The sequence below is a fragment of the Daphnia pulicaria genome, chromosome 6, assembly GCF_021234035.1.
Source record: "Daphnia pulicaria isolate SC F1-1A chromosome 6, SC_F0-13Bv2, whole genome shotgun sequence".
Taxonomy (NCBI): Eukaryota; Metazoa; Arthropoda; class Branchiopoda; order Diplostraca; family Daphniidae; genus Daphnia; species Daphnia pulicaria.
The window spans coordinates 7,904,244-7,926,862 of record NC_060918.1 but is presented as its reverse complement, the minus strand read 5'-3'; the positions used below and the strand labels follow the sequence as shown (position 1 = coordinate 7,926,862).

The 22,619-nt window shown below is 39.1% G+C and overlaps 1 protein-coding gene and 1 long non-coding RNA gene across 2 annotated transcripts in view; both read left to right on the top strand.

The window, feature by feature from the left end:
* Positions 1-22,619, top strand: part of LOC124342055 (THO complex subunit 2-like) — a 366,722-nt gene that overhangs the window by 251,067 nt on the left and 93,036 nt on the right. The window lies entirely within an intron of this gene.
* LOC124343113 lies at positions 1,259-20,298 on the top strand. Its single transcript, XR_006919172.1, has 4 exons — positions 1,259-1,333; positions 1,548-1,550; positions 4,377-4,387; positions 20,289-20,298. It is a non-coding gene; the product is annotated as an uncharacterized LOC124343113 (long non-coding RNA).

Sequence of the window (22,619 nt, the reverse complement as noted above, 5' to 3'; positions counted from 1 at the left end):
ACTAAAGATTCCAATCATGTGCGACAATCAAAGCGCAGTACGGCTGTCCTACAACCCTGAATACCAATAGCGCACAAAACACATCCTCGTCAGATACCACTACACACACCAGAAGGTCAACGAAGGTAAAATTGAAATAAAGTACATACCCACTGAAGATCAACTCGCGGACATACTGACCAAACCCCTTCCTGGCCCTAGGTTCACCAAACTGCGTTACAGAATTGGAGTGAGAAAACTCACCGATTGAGTAGCAAAATCTCGACCCCTTTTGAATAAATCCATCTTCCGTTTGTTTGTTTTGAGGGAGAGTGTTGAGCGGCAAAACCCACACCCCGATTCCCCTCCTCGTTTCTGTCAAGCTCGCCACTAGTTTCTTCTCTCTCTGTTTCTCCTGTCACTAAGGTACTGTGTATAATCGTGTGTAATATTGGTGAATTGTATTGCCTTACGTGTGAGTATAAGACAGAACCTGGTGTCTGGAATAAAGTTCAATCAACAAGATGTAAACTCTTTTTATTCAAATTAACACATATGACCCTGTGATACACATGTACATTTCTCATGTATAATTCCCACACATGTTAACATGTAACTATACACATGTTCACATGTATGACTCGTAGACATGGTCACATGTTTAACTCACTCTCATGTTCGCACACGTGTAAAGATCAAACACATGTAGCACTATTTAAATTTACACATGTCTAATCAAGCTTCCATGTATAACAATATACACATGCTTATTAAAATCCAAACAAATCTTTTACAGATAAGGGATGATCCTGATAATCCACAACGTATTACAAATGTTGCTGCGATTGATGCTTGGAATCTCAGAGATGTAACATCCAGAAACTACTGTTTTGCGACACTAATGTAAGGAATGCACTAGCTTACTCTTCTTGGAAAAATATCCTCCCCCTCTTTTCTGGAAACAAGTCATTTGCCTTTGTCATTCTTTAATTACGTTCACCTTGCGTCGGTGATCGCGTTGACTTTGTTTGTCGTATAAAACCCCATCGATTGTAGTTCTTTCGTCAGTCAACGCTGGGCTGTTCACCCAGTCTAGTGTTGATTCACCCTTTCGCGAGTCAAGTTTCAGGCCGTTAATTCGACCTGCTACTGGCCTGCTCGTTCCCCGTTTTTAACTTGTTGTATATGTGTCTTTCTTGTGCTTGACGCTGGCTATACGGCTACGGCTGTGTGAATGCCTCCAACCTTTTGGGGCATGTATCGACTGTTATTTAAATTATGTTGACGTTGTACGGGAATATACCATCGAACGAAAGACTGCAGCTTCCCTGTGAGAAAAAGTTCTCGCATTTTGGTGTCAAGAAGTCGGATGATCATCACCATCGATCCAATCCACGTTTTATCGACCGAAACTAATTGCTAAGCCTGCATTTACCTTACGTTCAAAAGATCGAGCCACTACAAGAACAAGACACATACTGCTGAACAAGATTTGCTACCACTGACATTCTACTCGCTATCACTTGTTATTTTTATTTCGATTGTTACACCGGCCACAAGGCGCCCAGTCAGTCGCATCACACAGTTCGCTCAACGTTATTTTTAAAATGTTACTCTCGCTCCAGGAAAGGTCGAAGTACGTTTTAAGCTACTCAGTTCATCGATGTTTCCCGTCAGTCTTGGATTTATTATTCTGATCAAGCAAGATTTCCTATGGCTGATATTCTCCATATCACTTATTATTTTTATTTACAGTTACGTTCGCTGCAACGCTTATCGATGTTTCCCGTCAGTTTTACATTTCTCCTGTTGTTCCAATTTCAGTCATTGTCTTATTTTGCTAGATTGCGGGACGCAATCTCCCATGTCCCCGAGGCATGTAAGGAATGCACTAGCTTACTCTTCTTGGAAAAATATCCTCCCCCTTTTTTCTGGAAACAAGTCATTTGCCTTTGTCGTTCTTTAATTACGTTTACCTTGCGTTGGTGATCGCGTTGACTTTGTTTGTCGTATAAAACCCCATCGATTGTAGTTCTTTCGTCAGTCAACGCTGGGCTGTTCACCCAGTCTAGTGTTTGTTAAAGCAGATTGATTCAAGATGAAAATAAATCGTTAGGGGTAACATAAAATATAAACCAGTCGGACACAAGGAGAGATGTGTATAAGGGATGACGCGAACCATGTAAAGATAAAGTCTAGCAGACGGTATATAGATCGCGCGGAACACACGTATGCGCAACTGGCTTAGCCAACAGCCATCATTAAGTTGAGGAAACCTATTGCTTTGACACCTGGTCTAACTTGATGGTGGCGAAAAAGGAGGCTGTTCACAGAACCTGGTCTGTTAAGATAGTCGGTAACATCGATTTATTTTTTGAGAAATACACATAATAATTACGAGACCTGGTCTGCTAAAGTTGGTAGAAATTGATTATTCGAAAAGAGACTTAACAAATTATTAAATATGAATCACAAAATTGTTATAAAACCTGGTCTGCTCGAGTATGTAGAAATTGAGTATTCGAAGAGAGGGTTGACAAATTATTGAAAATGAATACTCTATTGCTTTTCATTGTTGCAATATGTTAACACAACTTTTTATTCTATCCAGACTATTCCTCACACTAAATTCCACTGTAGGTGTTAGTCAGCAAAAGTTTAGCGAACTCCATCCTGATAAGTTTGTTGTCAGACCACTTGTGTAACGATTAAGGATAAGTCATGTTACTAACATACATCGTGAAGAGGTAAGCCATATTTTCACCACATGAATCATGTTTTATGTAATAATATAATCACTTTAGGTTAAACACTTTTGTCACTGATAGCTGTAAATGTTGAGTTGGGAATGTGGTTAGCACGTCAGATTGAAGTGATTATTGTCTTAAGTTCCATCCCCGACTGCATTGGTGATTCATAGAGAAAAAGGTAAATTGATTATGGATAAAACTGGAAATTGATGTTCGTATTAAACCTGCTGGTCGGTTATTAATACTGTATTAGTGAGCTGTGATTCTAATTCTTCGAAACGAATTGGATACCCAGAATTCAGTAAGACATCTCACGTATTTCAGTAATAAGGTATAATTTCAGTTACATGATCGTAAATCATATTCAGTTAAGACACTCATAATACAATTTTTCTTTTATTTATTATTGTTTTGTTTAACAGGTGAAATGTGATGCCCTGGAACTTTAACGGAGATCGCTGTATCGAAGCCAATATACACTGTGCTGGAATTCTAGTTACTTTGAGTGTTTAAGCTAGGTAGCTATTTCAAACTTCATCCGTTTGTAGGATTTCAAGTCTCACATGACTTACATGAATGGTTTGAATTTGTTATGCCATCCTGATTGAATAACACAAGTCTGTATCCCTTTTAAGTGAATGATGTGGGGAAACTATTGAAGTAATGAATGAATGTGCATTACAAATGTTATATTTTAGCTTTTAACAAGACATCGTTACAATAAAAATGACAAAGAAGGGTCTGAGCCAATTCGTTTTAGACTATCCGTAAAAAGATTTGTTTTGTTTTTGACTGATTGGATTATGATAATGAGATCCAGGATTTTGCATATGAGTGTTATGGATTGGGGGCTGTTATTGATTGGATTCTGTTTAATGAGGAATCATTCAAGATTTTTATTTGATATGAAAGATCCAACTCTTTAAGTTGACAAAATAATTTGTACTAAATAAACGATCATACTTCAAGCTGAGCTCATGTCTAGGACAGTTTTACAGGCTATGTTTTAGTGTATGTGCATCACATGAACGCCAGTCAGACATTTTCTCTATGCTGTTAAGTTTATTGCATGAGCGCCAAGGAAAATCATGTATACAACTCGTTTAGGACTACACCCACGCCAAAAGAGTATTGAATAAATCATGGTCAGTTTCAATATGTCTTCGTTTCAGTTTGTGGAATGATCGATTGTGCTGTCGCGTCCTATTTGACTGCGTTTGAGTGTGTAAAACCGAGCAAACGAGTATTGAATCAATGTTCTGTATTGTCCAATTTGACTGCGTTTGAGTGTGTAACACCAAGCAAACGAGTATTGAATAAATGTTCTGTATTGTCCAATTTGACTGTGTTTGAGTGTGTAACACCAAGCAAACAAGTATTGGATCAATGTTCTGTATTGTCCAATTTGACTGTGTTTGAGTGTGTAACACCAAGCAAACAAGTATTGGATCAATGTTCTGTATTGTCCAATTTGACTGCGTTTGAGTGTATAGCACCAAGCAAACGAGTATTGGATCAATGTTCTGTCAGCTCCAATTTGGTTACAATTTCATGTGAAACACAAAGTAAACGAATATAAAATAATTTTTTTTTTTTTTTTGTCAGACCTGTATGTCTATGCGTATGAGTACCTATATATTTTGGTAGATTCCAATTCTGTCATCAGAGGCTTCTAGTATGGTGTTCAACTTGAGTTTTCGATTACAGACAGAATCTCACTTCAATTGTCTCTGCAATTTTCTTCAACATTGAACTTCATAACTAGACAATATCCATAAATGCGGTTTGGTAATAAAACGCCATCGTTACTTGAATCACCAATTTCTCGCGTGTCCCGGGCCCATAACCTGTTAAAGCAGATTGATTCAAGATGAAAATAAATCGTTAGGGGTAACATAAAATATAAACCAGTCGGACACAAGGAGAGATGTGTATAAGGGATGACGCGAACCATGTAAAGATAAAGTCTAGCAGACGGTATATAGATCGCGCGGAACACACGTATGCGCAACTGGCTTAGGCAACAGCCATCATTAAGTTGAGGAAACCTATTGCTTTGACAGTGTTATCGACTGTTATTTAAATTATGTTGACGTTGTACGGGAATATACCATTGAACGAAAGACTGCAGCTTCCCGGTGAGAAAAAGTTCTCACACTAACTAAGCCAATGAAAGAGAGTTTTTACTCGTGTGAAACAGCTGCAATCATGCGGACAAGATTGGACACACAGTACCGGCTTAGAGCAACTGAGAATCTTCATCTGTTGTGGCAATCATTCTACGATTTCACTCATCACCCTGGTATACTCAACATAATCACACACTGCTCAAACATACCACTAATCATCACATTTATTTATATAGATGATGATATAACTACCCACATTCGAAAACTCTCATCGATTGCTGACAAACTTAGAGAACTTGGACAACCTCTTGATGAGATGCAGCTTGTAACCAAGGCTCTTGCCACACTTCCTGAACAGTTCAGAGTTGTAAGATCTGTCTGGGCAAATGTTCCTCTGAATGAAAGAACGATTGACAATCTACTACAACGTCTCCGTTCAGAAGAAAATGTTCTTAGATCCTACGAAAGAACTGATGGCTCTAATCAAGCTTTTGCAGCATACGGTCAGACAAGAGGACGAGGAAACCGTGGCAAAAGAAGAGGCGGCAAATTTTTGCATGGAATCAATCGACAATCACCACGACTGGACGCCCGATGTGGTTATTGCTTCATATCTGGTCATGAGACAAAAGATTGCAGAAAGAAAGAGGGCTGAAAGAGAGGAGCAAGCCAACAAAGACCAGGCACTATTGTCATCACCTTCTTTCAACCCGAAGAGTGTTCTCGCCTTCTTCGCAGACTCTGGAGCAACTCAACATATGTCAGACCAGAAGAATCTATTCGAAAATTTCATACCAATTCAACCTGGATCCTGGTTAATTGCTGGAATAGGAGACACCCACCTCCAAGTACTAGGAAAAGGCCACATCAGAGCTACTATCAATGTCAATGGCGAAACATCAACCAGACTCACTGAAGATGTCCTCTATGTACCAGGTCTTGGTACCATCCTATTCTCAATCAGCGCAGCTACAAGTTCCGGACTAGAAGCAAGATTGTCTGATGATCAAGTATTCTTCTATCGTGGAAACCAACTCGTACTAACAGGAAGACGCACTGGAAACACCCTCTATATTCTAGACCTACAACCTCAGACAACCTGCAACAAAACAACATTCCACATCGACTTAGCTCAACAGTCCGGTCTACGAGCTTCCCTTATCGTCTGGCATCAACGGCTGGGCCATATGAATCATCAGACCATACTGAAGATGGTTTCCCAAGATCTTATATCCGGACTTCACCTAACAAATGAAAAAATTCCTAAAACACTTTGTACTGCGTGTGAATTAGGAAAATTTAATCGACAACCACTAAAATCTGGAAGAACGAGAGCAACGCGTGTTGGAGAATTAATCCATTCGGATGTTGAAGGTCCAGTGCCATCCCCCAGCGTTGGTAACGCATGTAATTATGTATTATTTACAGATGACTTTTCAGGCTGGAGAGTTATTTACTTCATGAAATGTAAATCTGAAGTTCCCGCATTGTTTCGACTCTTTTTCGCTTCCCTTCTAAATGAGACGGGCAATACTGTTCGCACTCTACGTTCGGATAATGGAGGCGAATACACTGGAACTGAATTCAACAAATACCTTGCAGAGAAGGGCATCCGCCACGAAACCAGTGCTGCGTATACACCAGCTCAAAATGGTGTTGCTGAGAGAGGAAACAGGACGCTTCTAGATGGTGCTCGTAGCATGCTTCTCGCCAGTAACCTACCACCTACACTCTGGGCGGAAGCTGTTGGTTACCTTGTCTACATCCGCAACCGTGTACTATCCAGTACCATTGAGGTGATACCATTTGAAACGTGGAGCGGAAGAAAACCGGATATCCCCAACATCCGCATCTTTGGATCTAGAGCATTTGTAAGATGCCCAAATGTCAAAAAGCTGGACGCAAGGTGTTTAGAAGGAGCATTTGTCGGAGTTAGCAACACTCAAAAAGCCTCCCGCATCTACGTAACCTCTCCATCACCAAGAATAATCGTACGATGTCAAAATTGATGAAACGGTCATGTACTCAACGACAAAAAAGCAAAATGGACCTCAATGGACGGAACCTACTCGCAGAACAGAACCCATTATTTGTGATCCCAGTGATAATGCAGTTGAAGCTGACCAAAAACTTACCACCACAGCACAGCCAAGCAACTCTGATCCAGTTAATGAAGCAATTCAAGTTGATCAAGTCTTCCCTGAAGAATTGATTCACCTTGAAATCATGCCCGAAGCAGTTCCGCATCGAGATGAACCTACCCATGACATCATTCAAGAAGAGGCAGTACAAGATCCCATCAACTTAGAAAACAACAACAACGTTGCTGATGTTTTGAATACCGATGACCGCAATGAGACGACTAGCATCCGCAGATCATCACGTCTTCCCCACTACAGTGAACGCTACCTAGCTTATAGGAAATCACTAGGACGTCAAGGTGTTTGCTTCGCAATGTCTGCTAGTACTGAAGACACCAATGCAGTACCTTTTGAACCATCCAGCTATACTGAAGCAACAACGTGTCCAGATGCAAATCAGTGGATTCCGGCCATCTTTGACGAAAACGAATCCCTTATTCAAAACCATACATGGACTCTCTGCCCACTTCCACCTGACAGGTCAGCAATTGAAGGCAAATGGGTTTTTACGTTCAAACCTGGATACAAGCAAATCGCTCCACGATACAAAGCCCGTTTTGTAGCCAAAGGCTACTCTCAAGTCTATGGCCTTGACTATGTCGACACTTTTTCGCCAGTAGTGAAACATTATTCACTACGCACCGTACTTGCTATTGCTGCAGCCAAGGATCTAGAAATGATACAACTCGACATCAAGACGGCGTTTCTCAATGGTGACCTTCAAGAGGAAATTTATATGAAGCAGCCAGAAGGTTTCATTATACCAGGCGAGGAAACTCAAGTATGCAAATTGTTGAAGAGCTTATACGGCCTGAAGCAAGCATCACGGGCATGGAATCAAAAATTTCACGCATTCATTGTCAAGTTTGGCCTAACCCAAAGTAAAGCTGACCCGTGTGTATATTTTCGACATCAACGTGAAGGGGAAGTAGAGGAATTCACTTTGCTTATCATTTGCGTCGATGACGGAATCATTTTCAGCAGTAGAAAACAAACTCTTATGGATATCCTGAAACATCTGAAAACAGGCTTTGAGATCCGCTCTCTTCCTGCGCACCGGTTTGTCGGCGTTGACATCACTCGAGATCGCCCCAAACTCATGATGTACATCTCACAGCCGGAGTACATCACGAAGATAGCTGGAAGATTCAACATGACCACATGTACACCCCTTGCTGTCCCGGCTGATCCTTGTTGTCGACTATCTCCTGACATGTCACCCCAGAATGAAGAAGAAGAAGCGGAAATGAAAACTATCCCCTTCAGAGAAGCTGTAGGATCCCTTATGCATGTCATGGTCATGACTAGACCAGATATCGCCTATGCTGTAGGACAAGTGGCACAATACGCTCAGAAACCAGGAAAACAATACTGGCGTGCAGTCAAAAGGATTCTAGCCTACTTCATCAAAACCAAAAACTATGGTTTGTGCTTTGGAAGATCCAGCGACCAACTAATCGGATTTTGTGATGCAGATTATGCCGGAGATTTACAAACTCGCCGCTCTACATCTGGTTTCCTTTTTCTTTATCTTGGAGGACCAGTTTCATGGGCCAGCCGGCGCCAACCGTGTGTAGCACTTTCCACCACAGAAGCCGAATTTGTTGCAGCAGCAGAAGCCACTAAAGAAGATGTGTGGTTTCAACAACTATACTATCCGAACTAGGAATAGATGGTCGCTCTGTTGGAATAAAGTATACATACAAGAGTTTAACAGCTTACTTGTGCTATATTTGTGTAGAGAATGAACATACCAAAATTGACACATAAATCCAGCTAAGCTTTCCAACACTTACATATGACAGAACGCACAAAGGAATCAGGGCAACATGGCTGTATCAAGTCGAAGCCTCTTCTCACCACATGAGATTGAAATTGCTATTTCAACACGCTCAACAACTCTTTATTGTGATAACCAAAGTGCTATTGCTTTAGTGAATAACTCTACCTTCCATCAACGCACAAACCAAATCGATGTGCGACTCTTTTACATCAGAGAGCTGCAAGAGAAGAAAACAATCAATGTTGTTTACATCAACACGGAGCAACAACTTGCTGATATACTCACAAAGCCATTGGCAGTCCCAAGATTTGAAAATTACGAGATGCCCTAGGAATTGTTCCAATCAAAATTTTTTTTGAGCTTATTTAAGGGGAAGTGTTGATTTCAAATATTATTCTCACACTGTTGCCTAAACCTATTTGTGTTGCGGAAACCCACAACACCTCCCTTCCCAAGGTTTGACGGTCTTGCACAACCGTCGTCTGTTCTGACTTGCTTACTTCACGTGTTCTGAACTGGTGTGTACCTGTCTCTTTCCGAAAAGGTGACTTAGAATTTTGTAAAAAGCAAGTTAAACTGTGTCCACTTTGTTAAATTACTCAGGTATTAATACAGCAAGTGCTATTCAATAATTGGTATCTTATTTCGGTAAGCTTAATACTAAAAATAAATTCAACAATGAGAAATTTAGTTGGACCGTTCCCTTCTTCTGAGTCTTTTCAATTTGATTTGATGAAAATGGTTTGAGTTGGACCGTTCCCATTGATCAAATATAACATACACATTTTCCTTCTTGATCATTATTACTCTACAAAAATATCAATATCTATGAGCAAAAAGCAGTAGTTAATATTTGTTATGTTGACGGGCTATATTTTTTATGCTGGAGGGGGACTGGCAACTTGCTCTATTCAAGTCCTCCACTGGGTTTCCCTTGAAACTTCAAATCAGTCGAGGCCACAATTGCTGGGAATTCGGCTGCTAATGATGATGGGAGGGCAATAGCCGGTAGAAGGCGCGACAAAAGGTGTCATGGTGGTATTCCCTATCAGGTGTCCCATCTCCTTATCTCTGGTAAACGGTGGCGGGTGACACGTGGTGTTGGTACACACCCACCAGGTAGCAGGATTTTTTGGAAGAAGACAGAATCAAGACGACGCCTAAAGCTTATGGAAGCCATTAACGTTGAGAGCCGTAACCATAGTAAATGGCTCTGGTTTCCCTTCTGTGAGTAAAAAAAAAATGCAAGTGTAGTAGATTAAAAAATGAGCGTAAAGGATCTTTCCATTTTCTTAATTACTTTTAAGGAGTTTAACCTGACAATGGATCCATTCCAGTTTCCAGATGCCGCTAGTAGACGCCCCACAAAATAATCTAGTCTATTGCGCAACAGTGCAACACATTTCAGACTTTTACTTCGGTACCAGCCTTTGGAGTATCGAGAACTTTTTGTGGCGCATTTAAATTCTGAATTTGACTAATTTCTAGGTATTCTGTGATTATCTTTTGGGAAGTTTGCGGGTCATAATAATGGCAACAAATAGAACTGAAGAAGATACTTTTGTAGAACTAATAGTAAGTTTGTTATTTTGATTCCAAATCACCCATTATCTAAAAATCTTTTGTCTCAGAAAACATTTTTTAAAGAGTTCACTGAGGGGAAGTTCAGTTTCAATTCAAACAAAGATGGTAATAAGTTAATTGGCAGTTGAATGAACTGAATTCAGTTATCAATATGTTGCATTTCCTAATATCAAATGTCTTTTGTGTTCACAGAGTGTGAAGCCACATTGAATATGTCCACACATTTGTTTGCTGGTCTGAGAACTTCCCAACAAGAGAGGAATGATGGTCTAAGTTTGAAGAGCTTAAAATACTTATTGGTATGTACATAAACATTTTGTATTTATATAGCACATGTTAATTGATGTCGCTTTCACAGATGGAAAATAATCAAGTAAGCCGGCAGTTTACCTGGAACATGTTACCCACCCTGCTCACTAAACATAAGGATAGTCTATGTTTTTATCTGTTGTTCCAAAAACTGAAGGATCTTCTTCTTCAGTCACAAACAGTGAATGAGTTGTTTTTAGTGAACACTGTATTATTGCTTCAGGAGAAAAAGTATGGCCCAGCTCTTGCTGAATCACAAAAATTCACAGGTGTTTTTTTTTTTTTTTTTGTTTTAACTTTAAGCAGAGTTTAAAAGAATTAATTGTTAATTTCATTTGTGTCCCTGATTCTTAGTCAATGAACCCCGAGCTAGTGGTTACGAGTCTCATTTGATATCTACTCATCTCATTTTTTTGTTTTATTGATTATGTACGAGCCGATAATACAAAGGTTAATGGAAAAATAAATTCTGAAAAGAATCATTGCTCCTTACTCCGCAACCGCGTCTTCTTTCACGACGACATCCATGTTAACTGGAGCTGATTTTCTGCGTTGTCCATATCAACTGGATTCTCTTTTTCTACGTTATCCATGTCGACAGGAACCTTACGACATTCAATCATCAATACTAACATCCTCTTGCCCTTGATTTTCGTCTTTTTCTTCTAGGTCATTTTGGGCTGCACGTTCTTTTTCCGCAAACTTATTTACCTCTTTATAATGAAAATAAAGAATTACGTTAAATTTTTCGTCTACAACAACTTTAACGGGAATTTTACCGAATTTCGATAGGTCAGCTCCACACAAGCGCAAATAATGTATCCGATCACATTTTGCTACATGTGCTCTAACAGACGTTTTCCCCTTCCAAGCAACTACGACTATATTAAGTCCATCCTCATAACATTCCATCAGCGTACTGCCAGTATCTGTTAGGGTATAAATATTTTTATTTAATTTATCAAAACGTTTGTGTTCTTAAAACTGATCTCCTACCGATTTCGTGCACCTGCTTGGCTGCACCAGAACTAAACGAATGAATTTCCGGTGGCGTGTTCATGTCGTCGTTCAAAAGTAGCATAGTCATATCAGCTCTTGTGATTACTACTCGTCTCTTCTTCATGAACTCCATCATTGCTAGCGCTCCCTGTAATAAATCAACAAATGATGGCAAGTTTCAACATTGTTTAATTTTAAAATAAACCTCTTGGGCAATACGATATCCACAATCGGTGCCCTTGTTTTCACTGCGTGCGATCATTTTAAATTCCAGCGATCCCTTGGCTTCGACTAGCAAGCGGTGAATGACTGCCTCGTTTCCCATGGGATTCAACGAACATGTAGAATAAACCATTTTCCCACCCACCGATAGCATTTCAGCTCCACGTCGCGCAATTCGATATTGCAAACTGATTGTCCAGCAACAGGAAAGAATTAAAAATTAATTTTAAATTTTATCAGCTCATGATAATTTACTGAATACCCGTGAAGACTTGATCCATTGGCGCTGTTCCATTTCATCCAAACATCCAAGTTGTTTTTTCGTAGAGCACCGTCTCCAGAACAGGGCACATCACACAAAATTTGGTCAAACTTCAAGACATCCTTCCCTGTTGAATGAGAAATTAAATTAAAATAAAATAGTTTCATCAGTTAAGATTCTGAAATCTGTTACCTCCTCCTAGAGTAGGAATATGAAAATTAGGCATCAGAGACGCATCATGGTTTGTAATTATCAGATTTGGTGATGGCAGTCTCTTCAACTGATGAGTCAACAGATAACATCTTTTGTTGTTCGAATCGTTTGCAATAACTAAACCTTCGACAAAATATCAATAGCTTACAGATTGTCATAAATGAACATAAATAATAATTATTTAAAAAATTATACCTGTTGCTTTTCCCTCATCACAATGTAGCATTTCCACTAATTGGCTAGTTTTTGAGCCGGGGGCGGCGCACATGTCTAAAACCTGAGATTATTGTACAGCAAAATAAATTGGTTCACAATCCATTATTGAAATTTTCAGCATACCTTGGGATGGGGCTGGACATCAAGAACAAGGGGTGGGATCATACTCACAGTTTCTATACACAATTAAAATTGAGAGTTTTCAACGTCACTTTTAAACATATATATATATATATATAAATTTGTAAAATATGTACCTTGTCTACTAATATTTCCTGCTTCAGTTTCTGACACTAAGAAATTGTGTAGTTTCACATTAGCTTCAGATTTACGGGTATCTTTCCTAGTGAGACTCAGTAGCCATGCCAGATCTTCAGGATACCAAGTAAGGCATTCAGGTTTAGCTTGTTCTTCAGTCAATGCCTTAAAATATTCCCCTTCCATAGTTTTCAATATAGCTTTTCCTTGATTACGATACCCAGAAATTCTAAATGAAGCAGGGAAAGGTTCCCTTAAGTCATACATGAATGATTCCCATTGGTCATCAGGGACGATTTTTTGAGCCTGAATTAGAAAGAGATTATCAATATATAACCATAACTTGGTTAACCATTAAACATGAAAGCTAACCTTATAATGCATTTCAAATGCTGAATTTTCCTTGAAAACGACATCAAATCCTTCATTCTTCTTTTTGGTTCCCTTCAAAATCGAATAATTGATGTGAAAAAAGTTGTATTTCTTTTTTAACGATTTTTAGATAACTTACCCAAGATAACGCAGCATCATCCTTTTTTTCGCATTTACTATTCCATCCCATTCTACTTAAGTCAATAATATTCAACAAAAATTCACATCCACTAATGTTCCCGCTTTGCCCACCAGTTCCTCACATCACTTTTCACTTATAGATCTTCTTTATCCAATGAAGCGTTTCGTAGATTAATAATGGGTGTTAATAAATTGTAGATGAGAATTAGGATAGCTAAAATGCCGAGCAAAATAAAAATGGGGCAGGCATATGGCCCACATGGGGGAGATGGTTTGTTACACGGTGTTGGTGGGGGTAAACGTGGAGATGCCATATGGTACTGTCAGGGCCGCCCGTACTGTCACGGGCAATCTAGTTCAATACTTCAATACACTGTCAAGGTCACGGAGTCACGGAGATTAAGTGATTAACTCACACAAGAGAAATAAAACTAACATCCACTCAGCGTGGTCAGCAGCAGGCGAAAAGTGAGAAGAAAAATCTGACTAAATCTAAGGACGCCAAGCGACACAAGGCCATCTGGTAAGCAAAAGTAAGGCGAACAGGAAATGCAAACTGAACAGATATTTTCTAGCTATATGCGTAAAGCCGTAAACCCTTAATTTCGTCTGCTAACGTACGGCGTTCCCATAGTTACCGGAAACCACATACAGCAGGGCCATGTGGTTTTCCCAACTCACCATGTATGAAATAGTGTGTCTACCTTAAAGTCCTAAGACTATTATAGAAACCATCAATCAACATGCTTGTGCCTGGCCTGATAAAGTATCTTGTGAAACACAGTGCTTATGTTGTATAATATATGTAAATCTCCTTCTTCCCATGTATCCTGCACTGTTGAAATGTATACTGTAATATGCAGAAATATTACGTGAGTATCAAAGTTACTTTCCTTTGTTTGTTAGTTCTTTCAACTGAGTGGCAACGAGCTAGAGCAGACATTGTTTTTTTTGTTTTTTTTTTATGTTACTGTTAAGCGTAACAAGCATTTGAGGCTAGTGAACTACCTGATCATCTTTTTTTCAAACTAGCATGTAACAGCCTTGTTTGTCTTAAATTTGTTATTATTCTTACAGGTGTTCCTGTCGAGTTGGCTAATCAAGCTGGACAAACTCCCCTATTCTGTGCATCTTTCAAAGGGCATTACAATTTAGTGAAACTTTTGATTAAATTCTGTGCTGATCCAAACAGGCGCTGTTCAAACCTTTGCTGCACTCCAGTGCATGCTGCATGTTGGAATGGAAATTACAAGCTGCTTTCTTGCTTGTTGATTGCTGGTACAGCATTTTAAATATTGATTGTGTGTTTGTTCTTATTATTCATATGTGTTCATTGTTTTTAGGAGGGGATCTTTGACTGCATGATCAAAATAACCACTCACCGTGTGATTGGGCAAGGATGCAGCCACATTCTGAAAACCGACTGGCCAATTTTATATTGATAGAATCCTTCTGCCTAATTACAATGGAAAAACAGAAAAACAATGAAGTTAATGTTTTTGATCCTGGAGTTGCGGAATTAAACAATAGTTCTACTTCTCGGGCGCATCCTGCTACATTGAAATTTCAAACAAAGTTGCGGAATAAACTTGCTGCGATGTGTGGGGAAATTGGACCTCTAGGCAACGTTCAAGGCACTGGGTAAATTATCATGTTAAGTCAAGATCCTTCCAAGTTTATAAACATAAATCAATTTCTTAGATTGTTTACGGGCGCGGAGAGAGCGTAGCTGCACTTTGGCCAGTTCCATTGATTAGCGAGTCAGAAATTAGCGATCCCGACGACGATGGATGTGGTGCCGAAGCAGATGTTAATGCTTTGCTCCCTCGAGGTATTGCTTACAGATCCGGTCCTACGAATGAAATGATTTCTAGACGCTGGCATCAAACTCCCGTTAGTATTCGGCGCATGAAAGGCAATCAACCTCCTGATCTGTTGTTTGAAGAGCTTCGTAGCATGAGCCGGTTGAGGCATCCAGGTAAAATTTTATCTAAAAAATTTTATAGAATCCTCATTTATTTTAATCTATTGTGTTGTAAATAGGATTGATGATGTTGTTGGGAGTGAGCGCAACGCAACATTGGGAGAGCGTGCAACTTGTATACGAGCCTATTTACCATGGCTCTCTTCATCATAGACTACACATGATGGGATCTACCATTTCACTCCTCAAACGACTGCTTGTATTGCAGCAGATTTGTGATGCCTTGCTTTTTCTTCACTCTAAGGAGTTACTATATTGCAGTATTTCTTCGCATGCCGTTCATTTAGTATCCACTGGCCGAGCCAAGTTAGGATGCTTGGAGACTTTGACTGAAGATAACAATTTATCAAAAAGGTATGACATGGGTTTATTTTAACATGTAACTATCACTATTTAATTTTAATTTTGTCTTGAAGTGCTTATCGGAATGTTCGATCTTCACACTGGGAATGGATGGCTTCCTGGCTTGCACCGGAATGTGCCCGCAGAGAGTTTGCCTCCCCCCCCCCCCTTTCTGATGTCTATTCGTTTTGCTGTCTGGTGTAGGAGACGTGCTCAGAAGAAATACCTTGGTGACTTGGTCGCATCTCGATTCAAAACAGATCAATCGTATGTGGCAAAAGGAGAGTTGCAACAATCCAAGAATGCTTCCGCTCGGGTCAAATATACCTCTTCATGCTACGAGTTTTCTCAAACTGGGCCTTCGAGCGGAATTGAGTGAACGACGTGAAATGGATTTGCAGGAAATCTATTTGATGCTTCGTCTTCAGGCGGCTGCAGTGTCTCAATCGCAGCAGAAAGAAGTTTATCAAAAGTCAAGCCCTCCGCCAGTTAGAATGTATGACTCCAATGCGGAAATTAATCATTCTACCGTACCGTAAGTTACTATTTTTTGAAATCTTAAGAATTCAGATCTCCGTGTTCTGGCAATTTTGTGAATATTAAGTTTGAATCTCGTTCGCTCTTTGTTACTAATCGATTTTTTAAAATCGATTATTACGTTTACACGTCAACTCTTACATTGCAATTTTATTTAAAAAATCACTGTTGTTGGTCAACAAATTATTGCCAATTTTGTCAAGGGTTGTTAAAACTTTTATGTTTAATTTTTTTCTCGGTTTCAGATCTGCTTCTACACCGGAAAAGTTATTGCAAGAGCCTAGCATTGGTGATACTTTCATTTTTCAATGATGGCGTCGAATAAGTTTCACGTGGAGTTCAATGCAATCCATGTGACTGAAGCTCATATTCATCGGTAAATTCATTCTATTGAATATTCACTCCATTACTTGAGTTATTCGTATCATAATCTAAATGTTGGTCTTCCGGTTGTCCCCTCATATTTTTCGTAAATGATATTGAATTCATAAATTTCGCGGCATTTCTTTAGTTCACAGGTGCCTCATTTCCGTTTATGTTCTTGCTGATGTCTAATGTTACTTGAACGTTCTTAAGACGTGCATTTGACCACGGTTAAAATTCTACAAGTTTTTGTATCCGCAACTGTAAAAGGAATACATTGCATTTTTTTCAGTTTTATCATCCTGGATTGGTTGGTTTAAGAGATAAATTTCTAAATTTTATTCAGGATAAATTTTGAGGTTATTTTAAAACATAATTCTTAATGAACTGTACTTTAAATTCCGCCAAATCCCACACCCCCATCTTTTAAAAACGGAAAAAAGTATAACATAAAAGAGGTGCCAAATCTAGCGCGTTGTGAAACTGAAGTGATATGTTAGCTCGATTAAGGCTGTATTTGTAATATTCATTCATTGATATTATTCTTTCGTTTTCTTTACGTAACTTATTAGTTTTGTGTTGGCAATGTGTAAGATGATAAAAGACCAATTACCACGGCGGAGTAACATAAATAAAAACTTCGCATAAGGGAAAAGCAGGTGTTACGCACGCGAAAAATCGAATATTAACGACTTTGTTGAAATACACGTTGGTACTAATAAAATAGTTCTTTGCGTCAGAAACATAAAAAACCAGGTTTATTGATTTTCAAACAGATTAGATTATGACGGATGACCATAAAACGCTTTAGGTATTAAGCATCGCTACAACAACTTAAAAGGTCATGACTTGAAACAGGGAACTTGTGATTGACTTGATAAATGGATTCTTGATTTTTTTAAATAAACGAGAAGAAAGTTAAAACAGGGAGTGCAATAATTAAGAAGAGGAACTATTTCTTGTCAAGTGACTCTGCAATCAGCAGCACATGACCAAGATGTTCCATCTTTACCGAAATCACCGAAATGATCTTTAGCTCAGCGGGAATTCCGTCCCATTCAGGGCCTTCGATTAGTCGGATGGCGTACAGCAGAGAGTTGTCGGGCGTAAGATCAACAGGAACGGGCTGGGAGGTAGAAACAATGTTGAGCATTTGCAACAAAGTCTCCAGAACTCCATCACCTAGTTGGGTATCAGCACGCAACTTTTGGCTCGACAGCTGAGCCAATTAAGTGTTCGGGCATCATCTTTGTCCAGTCCTCTGCCCTCTGGGATTCGGCCGCCAAAAATATCGTCACCCTTCATTCGCGCCATGATGGCTTTGAGCAAAGCAAACGCGTGACGAGCTTCCAGTCTGAAATGACGATTGAGAACGCCCAGCGTCGCGTTCGACATGTGACGCTCGGTTAGGACTTCTGCCCTCAATAGTTCGTCCAGTACGTCTGATATGTAATACTTTCGCACCTATGGCAAAAAAAAGTAGCATTAGAAATGTTAAATGGTTAAGTTTTTAATTAATTGCTGCATCAGCAGTCGAAAATGCGTTTATTACCTTGCTTACAATAAGGAACTCAGTATTAGAATGGAGATGCGTGTTTGCCGAAATCAGGATCGATCTAGCCTCAGCTAGGCTTCGATTCTTCTCCTGTAATTTTACAAAAGATAATTTGACGTAAGACAGCACAAGAACGGAAAACCATAAAAACAAATCATACCAAATCCTATAATGTTTTTCTCTTACCCCTTTATCTTTATCTTTTAAGATAGAAAAGCAAGCTTATCAGCTCGCCGCGAAGGGATAATCGTAAGCCAGTTGAAAACTGTCTTAAATGAAAAATTCAGGGCCTATTGTTAAGTCGGATTTTTTGCTAAATGCCATCCTAATTTTTCAGAATTTTTCTGTAAATTATGTTTTTTCTCTGAAATTTTCTGGAAAAAAATTCTATCGCGATATTTTGTTTTGTCTGAGTCATGGTTAACAAAGGGCTTGGGTCAAAACAATATTTTTATTCTAAAAAAAAGTAAATCTATAATTAGACTTGAACCATGGCCCTCTTCATTATCATGCCAGCGTCATAACCAAAAATCTATTTTCCGTCTTTTAATTCGATCCATTATCAAAGTAAATAAAATTATTCTTGTTCTGGCAGCACCGCATATTTTTTGTGTAATTTTTAAGACAAAAATGTCTGAAATCTGTTGTGAATCTGTTATTCACACTTTTCTTCACAGACTTTTTTGTCCTAAAACAGGATTTTCTGTCACAGTTCAATATTCTTGCAAGTTATTAACGTTTAGTTTGCTCAACTCATATGTTCCTATTTTTGCACATAAAGTTCAATAATTGTTCGTTTAGTCAAATAACTACAAAACATAAATGCAAATCTGGTTGTTGCGTCATGGTTGGGACACCAATGATTGCGTCATCACGGTGATGCTATGGACATCTGGTGGTTTTTAATCATGTTTGCCATCCATAACGAATATATTTCAATAAAAAATATTCGACAAGAAAGAATTAATTTTAAACTTAACAAGTTATTTTAAACTTAACACGTTATTTTAAACTTAACACGTTAAGTAAATGACAAGCACGTTAAGAATGGAAAGTGGAATTTAAACCTAAGGTGAAAAAGTTGTAGTCGCCACCGCAAGATATCACCAGTCATTAACTGAAAAAGTTGTAGTCGCCACCGCAAGATGTCACCAGTCGTTAAACAATTATTTTAACAGTTTTTCATTAATTACGGGAGAACTAATTAAGTAAATAAAATTATTTTTGTTCTGGTCGCACCGCATATTTTTTGTGTAATTTTTAAGACCAAAAAGTCCGAAATCTGTCGTGAAACACCCGAGTTATGGAGCGGGACATACATACATACATACATACATACATACAAAGTGACATGGGATTTTTTTTTCTGCGTATGCGATTATTAGCTTCGCCCTTCGGGCTCGCAATTATATTTTGTGGCTCGTTTTACCCTTCTCGGAACTCTAGAAATAGTCGTTATATAACCTTTGTCGGTCTCGTCTGAACTTGGTTTTTGCCTCTTTTCGACAAGGTCGGGCAGGATTATTTAACTTTTTAACTTGTCTGAACCTGTTTTTCCCTATGCCTTGCGTGTTAAAAAACGCAGCCGGCATGAGTATATAAACCCGATGTAAAAGCTGTTCTGTACCGCACTTCTCTCTCTCATTTTAGTCGTAACTTACCGAGGCATTCGCTCCTCTTTTCGTACTGTTTTGTATTAAATTCAATTCCATTTAAGTGTTGTCAAATCTTCTTTAAACTAGTATCGACCCTTTACTAGTTCATCCACTAGCCTGACGCTCGACCGCCGCCTACCATTTGTACTCAAGTAAATTGTCACTATCGTTTATTCTTGTCTTATTTATATTAGGCCTATTGTTCTGTCTTACTAGTAAAAATACACGGGTTACACCAAAATCGTTCATGTTTGTCTTCATCATTTGTGCCTTAACATTGTGAGTAAATTCGCCTCTTTAGTTATTAAGTATCTTCGTATTGGTGACACAATGATTGTGTTGGGTCAACCTTTACATCTGGTGGCAGCGATTTTCGAACTTACTTATGTAATGAAGCGTCTGCTTAGATAGCGCGCGCTGAATTATTATACTATTTTATTTGAATATTATTTACACATACCATATGCGAGTCATGTGCGAAACAAGCGCTATAGTTATTTTGGCCAAGCTTTTATTGTATACGCTTCATGTACTGCTTCTTCCATTATTATAATTTTATTGTGCTTAAACCAGCTTAATTAGAATTATGAAGCTAGATTTGCAGCTACAAACACGTTTACTTGCAGCTGCCAATCTGGAATGTTCTTACCTTTGTTCTCGATTTGCAAACATTTATATTTAGCATTTTGTACGAGGGTTTATAAGGAACTCTCGATCCGCCAGCTTCAGTTCAGTTCCAGTTCAGTCTTAGTTCTCTTTCAGCCCCCCCTTTCAGTTCTTGATTTACTTCCGACTTGTGTTGTTGTTCTAGTATATATTTATTTAGTTCCCTTCTTCAATTGTGTCTAACAGTTACCGGTCCCTTCTTGTGTACCGAGAGTTATTAGTGTTGAGCTCTGTGTTGAGTTCTAGTGCTGTGTCAACGAGTGTCCTATCCTGTCTCCTGTTTCTTCTATTTTTCATCTCAGTAACGGTATGTTATTCTTAATTATTATTTGTGCTACTAGTTATTAGTGTTAGTCCAATACATCGGCTTGTGGGTAAAACGCCTCTGGTTGTTTATTCTTTATTATTTTTAGTCTTCTCTTGTAAAGTTATTCCGTCCGAGAGGATGGATCTTTACATAATGGTGGCAGCGATTTTAGAACTCACCCACAATGTTGAATAATGATGTATTTGGTGCTAAACCTAAACTTGTACGCACGCCTATTATAAGTGAATTGAATCCCTTGTACAACGTTGTTGAAGTCGAGATCCATGCCCCACCTGTTTCCCCGATTCCGTTGAATTCTGTAGTTTCTGATTGTCAAGAAAGTTTTGCAAATATTGTCGATACTGGAAGTGCGAAGCTCATCCAGGATCCTGTTCGGAAAATTCAGGGATCTACCGATAAAGAATTAAGAACCAGGGTGTACAGTGAAATCCAGAAAAAACTTAGATCATACTCCGGTTATCAGCAAGTAGATCCGTTATTAAAAACACCCCCACGTAGACAATGGATTCGCGAAGAAGAAACAGTTTTTAAAAGTAGTGACGACGTTTCCTCCCCTTTGTTGCCTTATCTCACTGATTCTTCCACGCCCAAATCTTCTCGTCGAATTACACCAATAATAGAGTGGACACGTCGTCTCTCAAATCTTTTCAAAGAGAAAACAACGAATGGCAGACCATTTCGAAATTCAATCGAACAGATTAGTAGCGGAACAAATAGAAATTCGGATTCGAAGAACAGTAGAAGGAGTAAAACTAGGGCCGAATGCAGTTTATCCGAAAGTAGTTCATCTACTTCCATCATTAATCTTAGCTTTGAAGAACTTAGAGGAAAGAAAGACAGATTTTCAAAAAAACAGTCAAGCAGTCTGGACGCAATTACTTCGGTTATTCCAGAATATTCAGGAGTTGGACACAGAGTCGGAGCTGATAGATCTATCAGCGGCGACGAAGTTAGCAGAGATAACAACCGAATTATCGAAATCCCAACTAGAGCTAACCCAGCCAGAGCTGAGGGAAGCAAGCGGACCAGTCCGGGGAATCAAGCTGTTGACGGAAGTATTGATAAATTGCGGGAGGAAAACATTGACATTCCTTCTGGGGGAAATTCTGTGTCTTCACGAACTTCTTCCGTTCGTACCAAAAAGAGAAGAACATTTCCTAAATTATTTTCCAAGCCAGGAAATACAAAGGGTAGACGAGGACGGAGATTATCACTCGGTAATTCAAGAAATTGGAGAAGCGTCTTACTTCGTGCTAGAAAGTTTTATAAATTCACACGCCAATTTTCTGAAAAATATTCAAGCCCTCTACACGTTTCTGAACTTAGTTTACAAATTGGGACAAGTACAATCACTCAATCCGGGGCCATTGGAAACACTCAGGCCGGAGCTGATCAGTCTATCGAACAAATTAAATCAGCTTCCCCAAGTCAAGAGGTTCTCACGCAAAATATCTATCCGGGAGTTAGAATTATTGATCAAGAAAACGAAGAAGAATTTGAAGAAATTAATTTTATTAGCAGTTTCAGCTTCCGAGGAACAAGTCCAGAAAGCGAACAGGCAGAGCCTTCAGGTCAATCAAGGCAGGTCAGAGAATCAATCAGTCCCGAACCAGAGAAGACGATCACGAGGGAACAGAGCTCTAGCTTGCGTCGAACAAGTCCAGCAGGTGAACAGGCAGAGCCTTCAGGTCAATCAAAGACAATCAGAGAATCAGTCAGTCCCGAACCAGAGAAGACGATCGCGAGGGAACAGAACTCTAGCTTGCGTCGAACCAGTCCAGGTGGACAGACAGAGCCTTCAGAACAATCACAGAGATTTGGAGTGTTACGC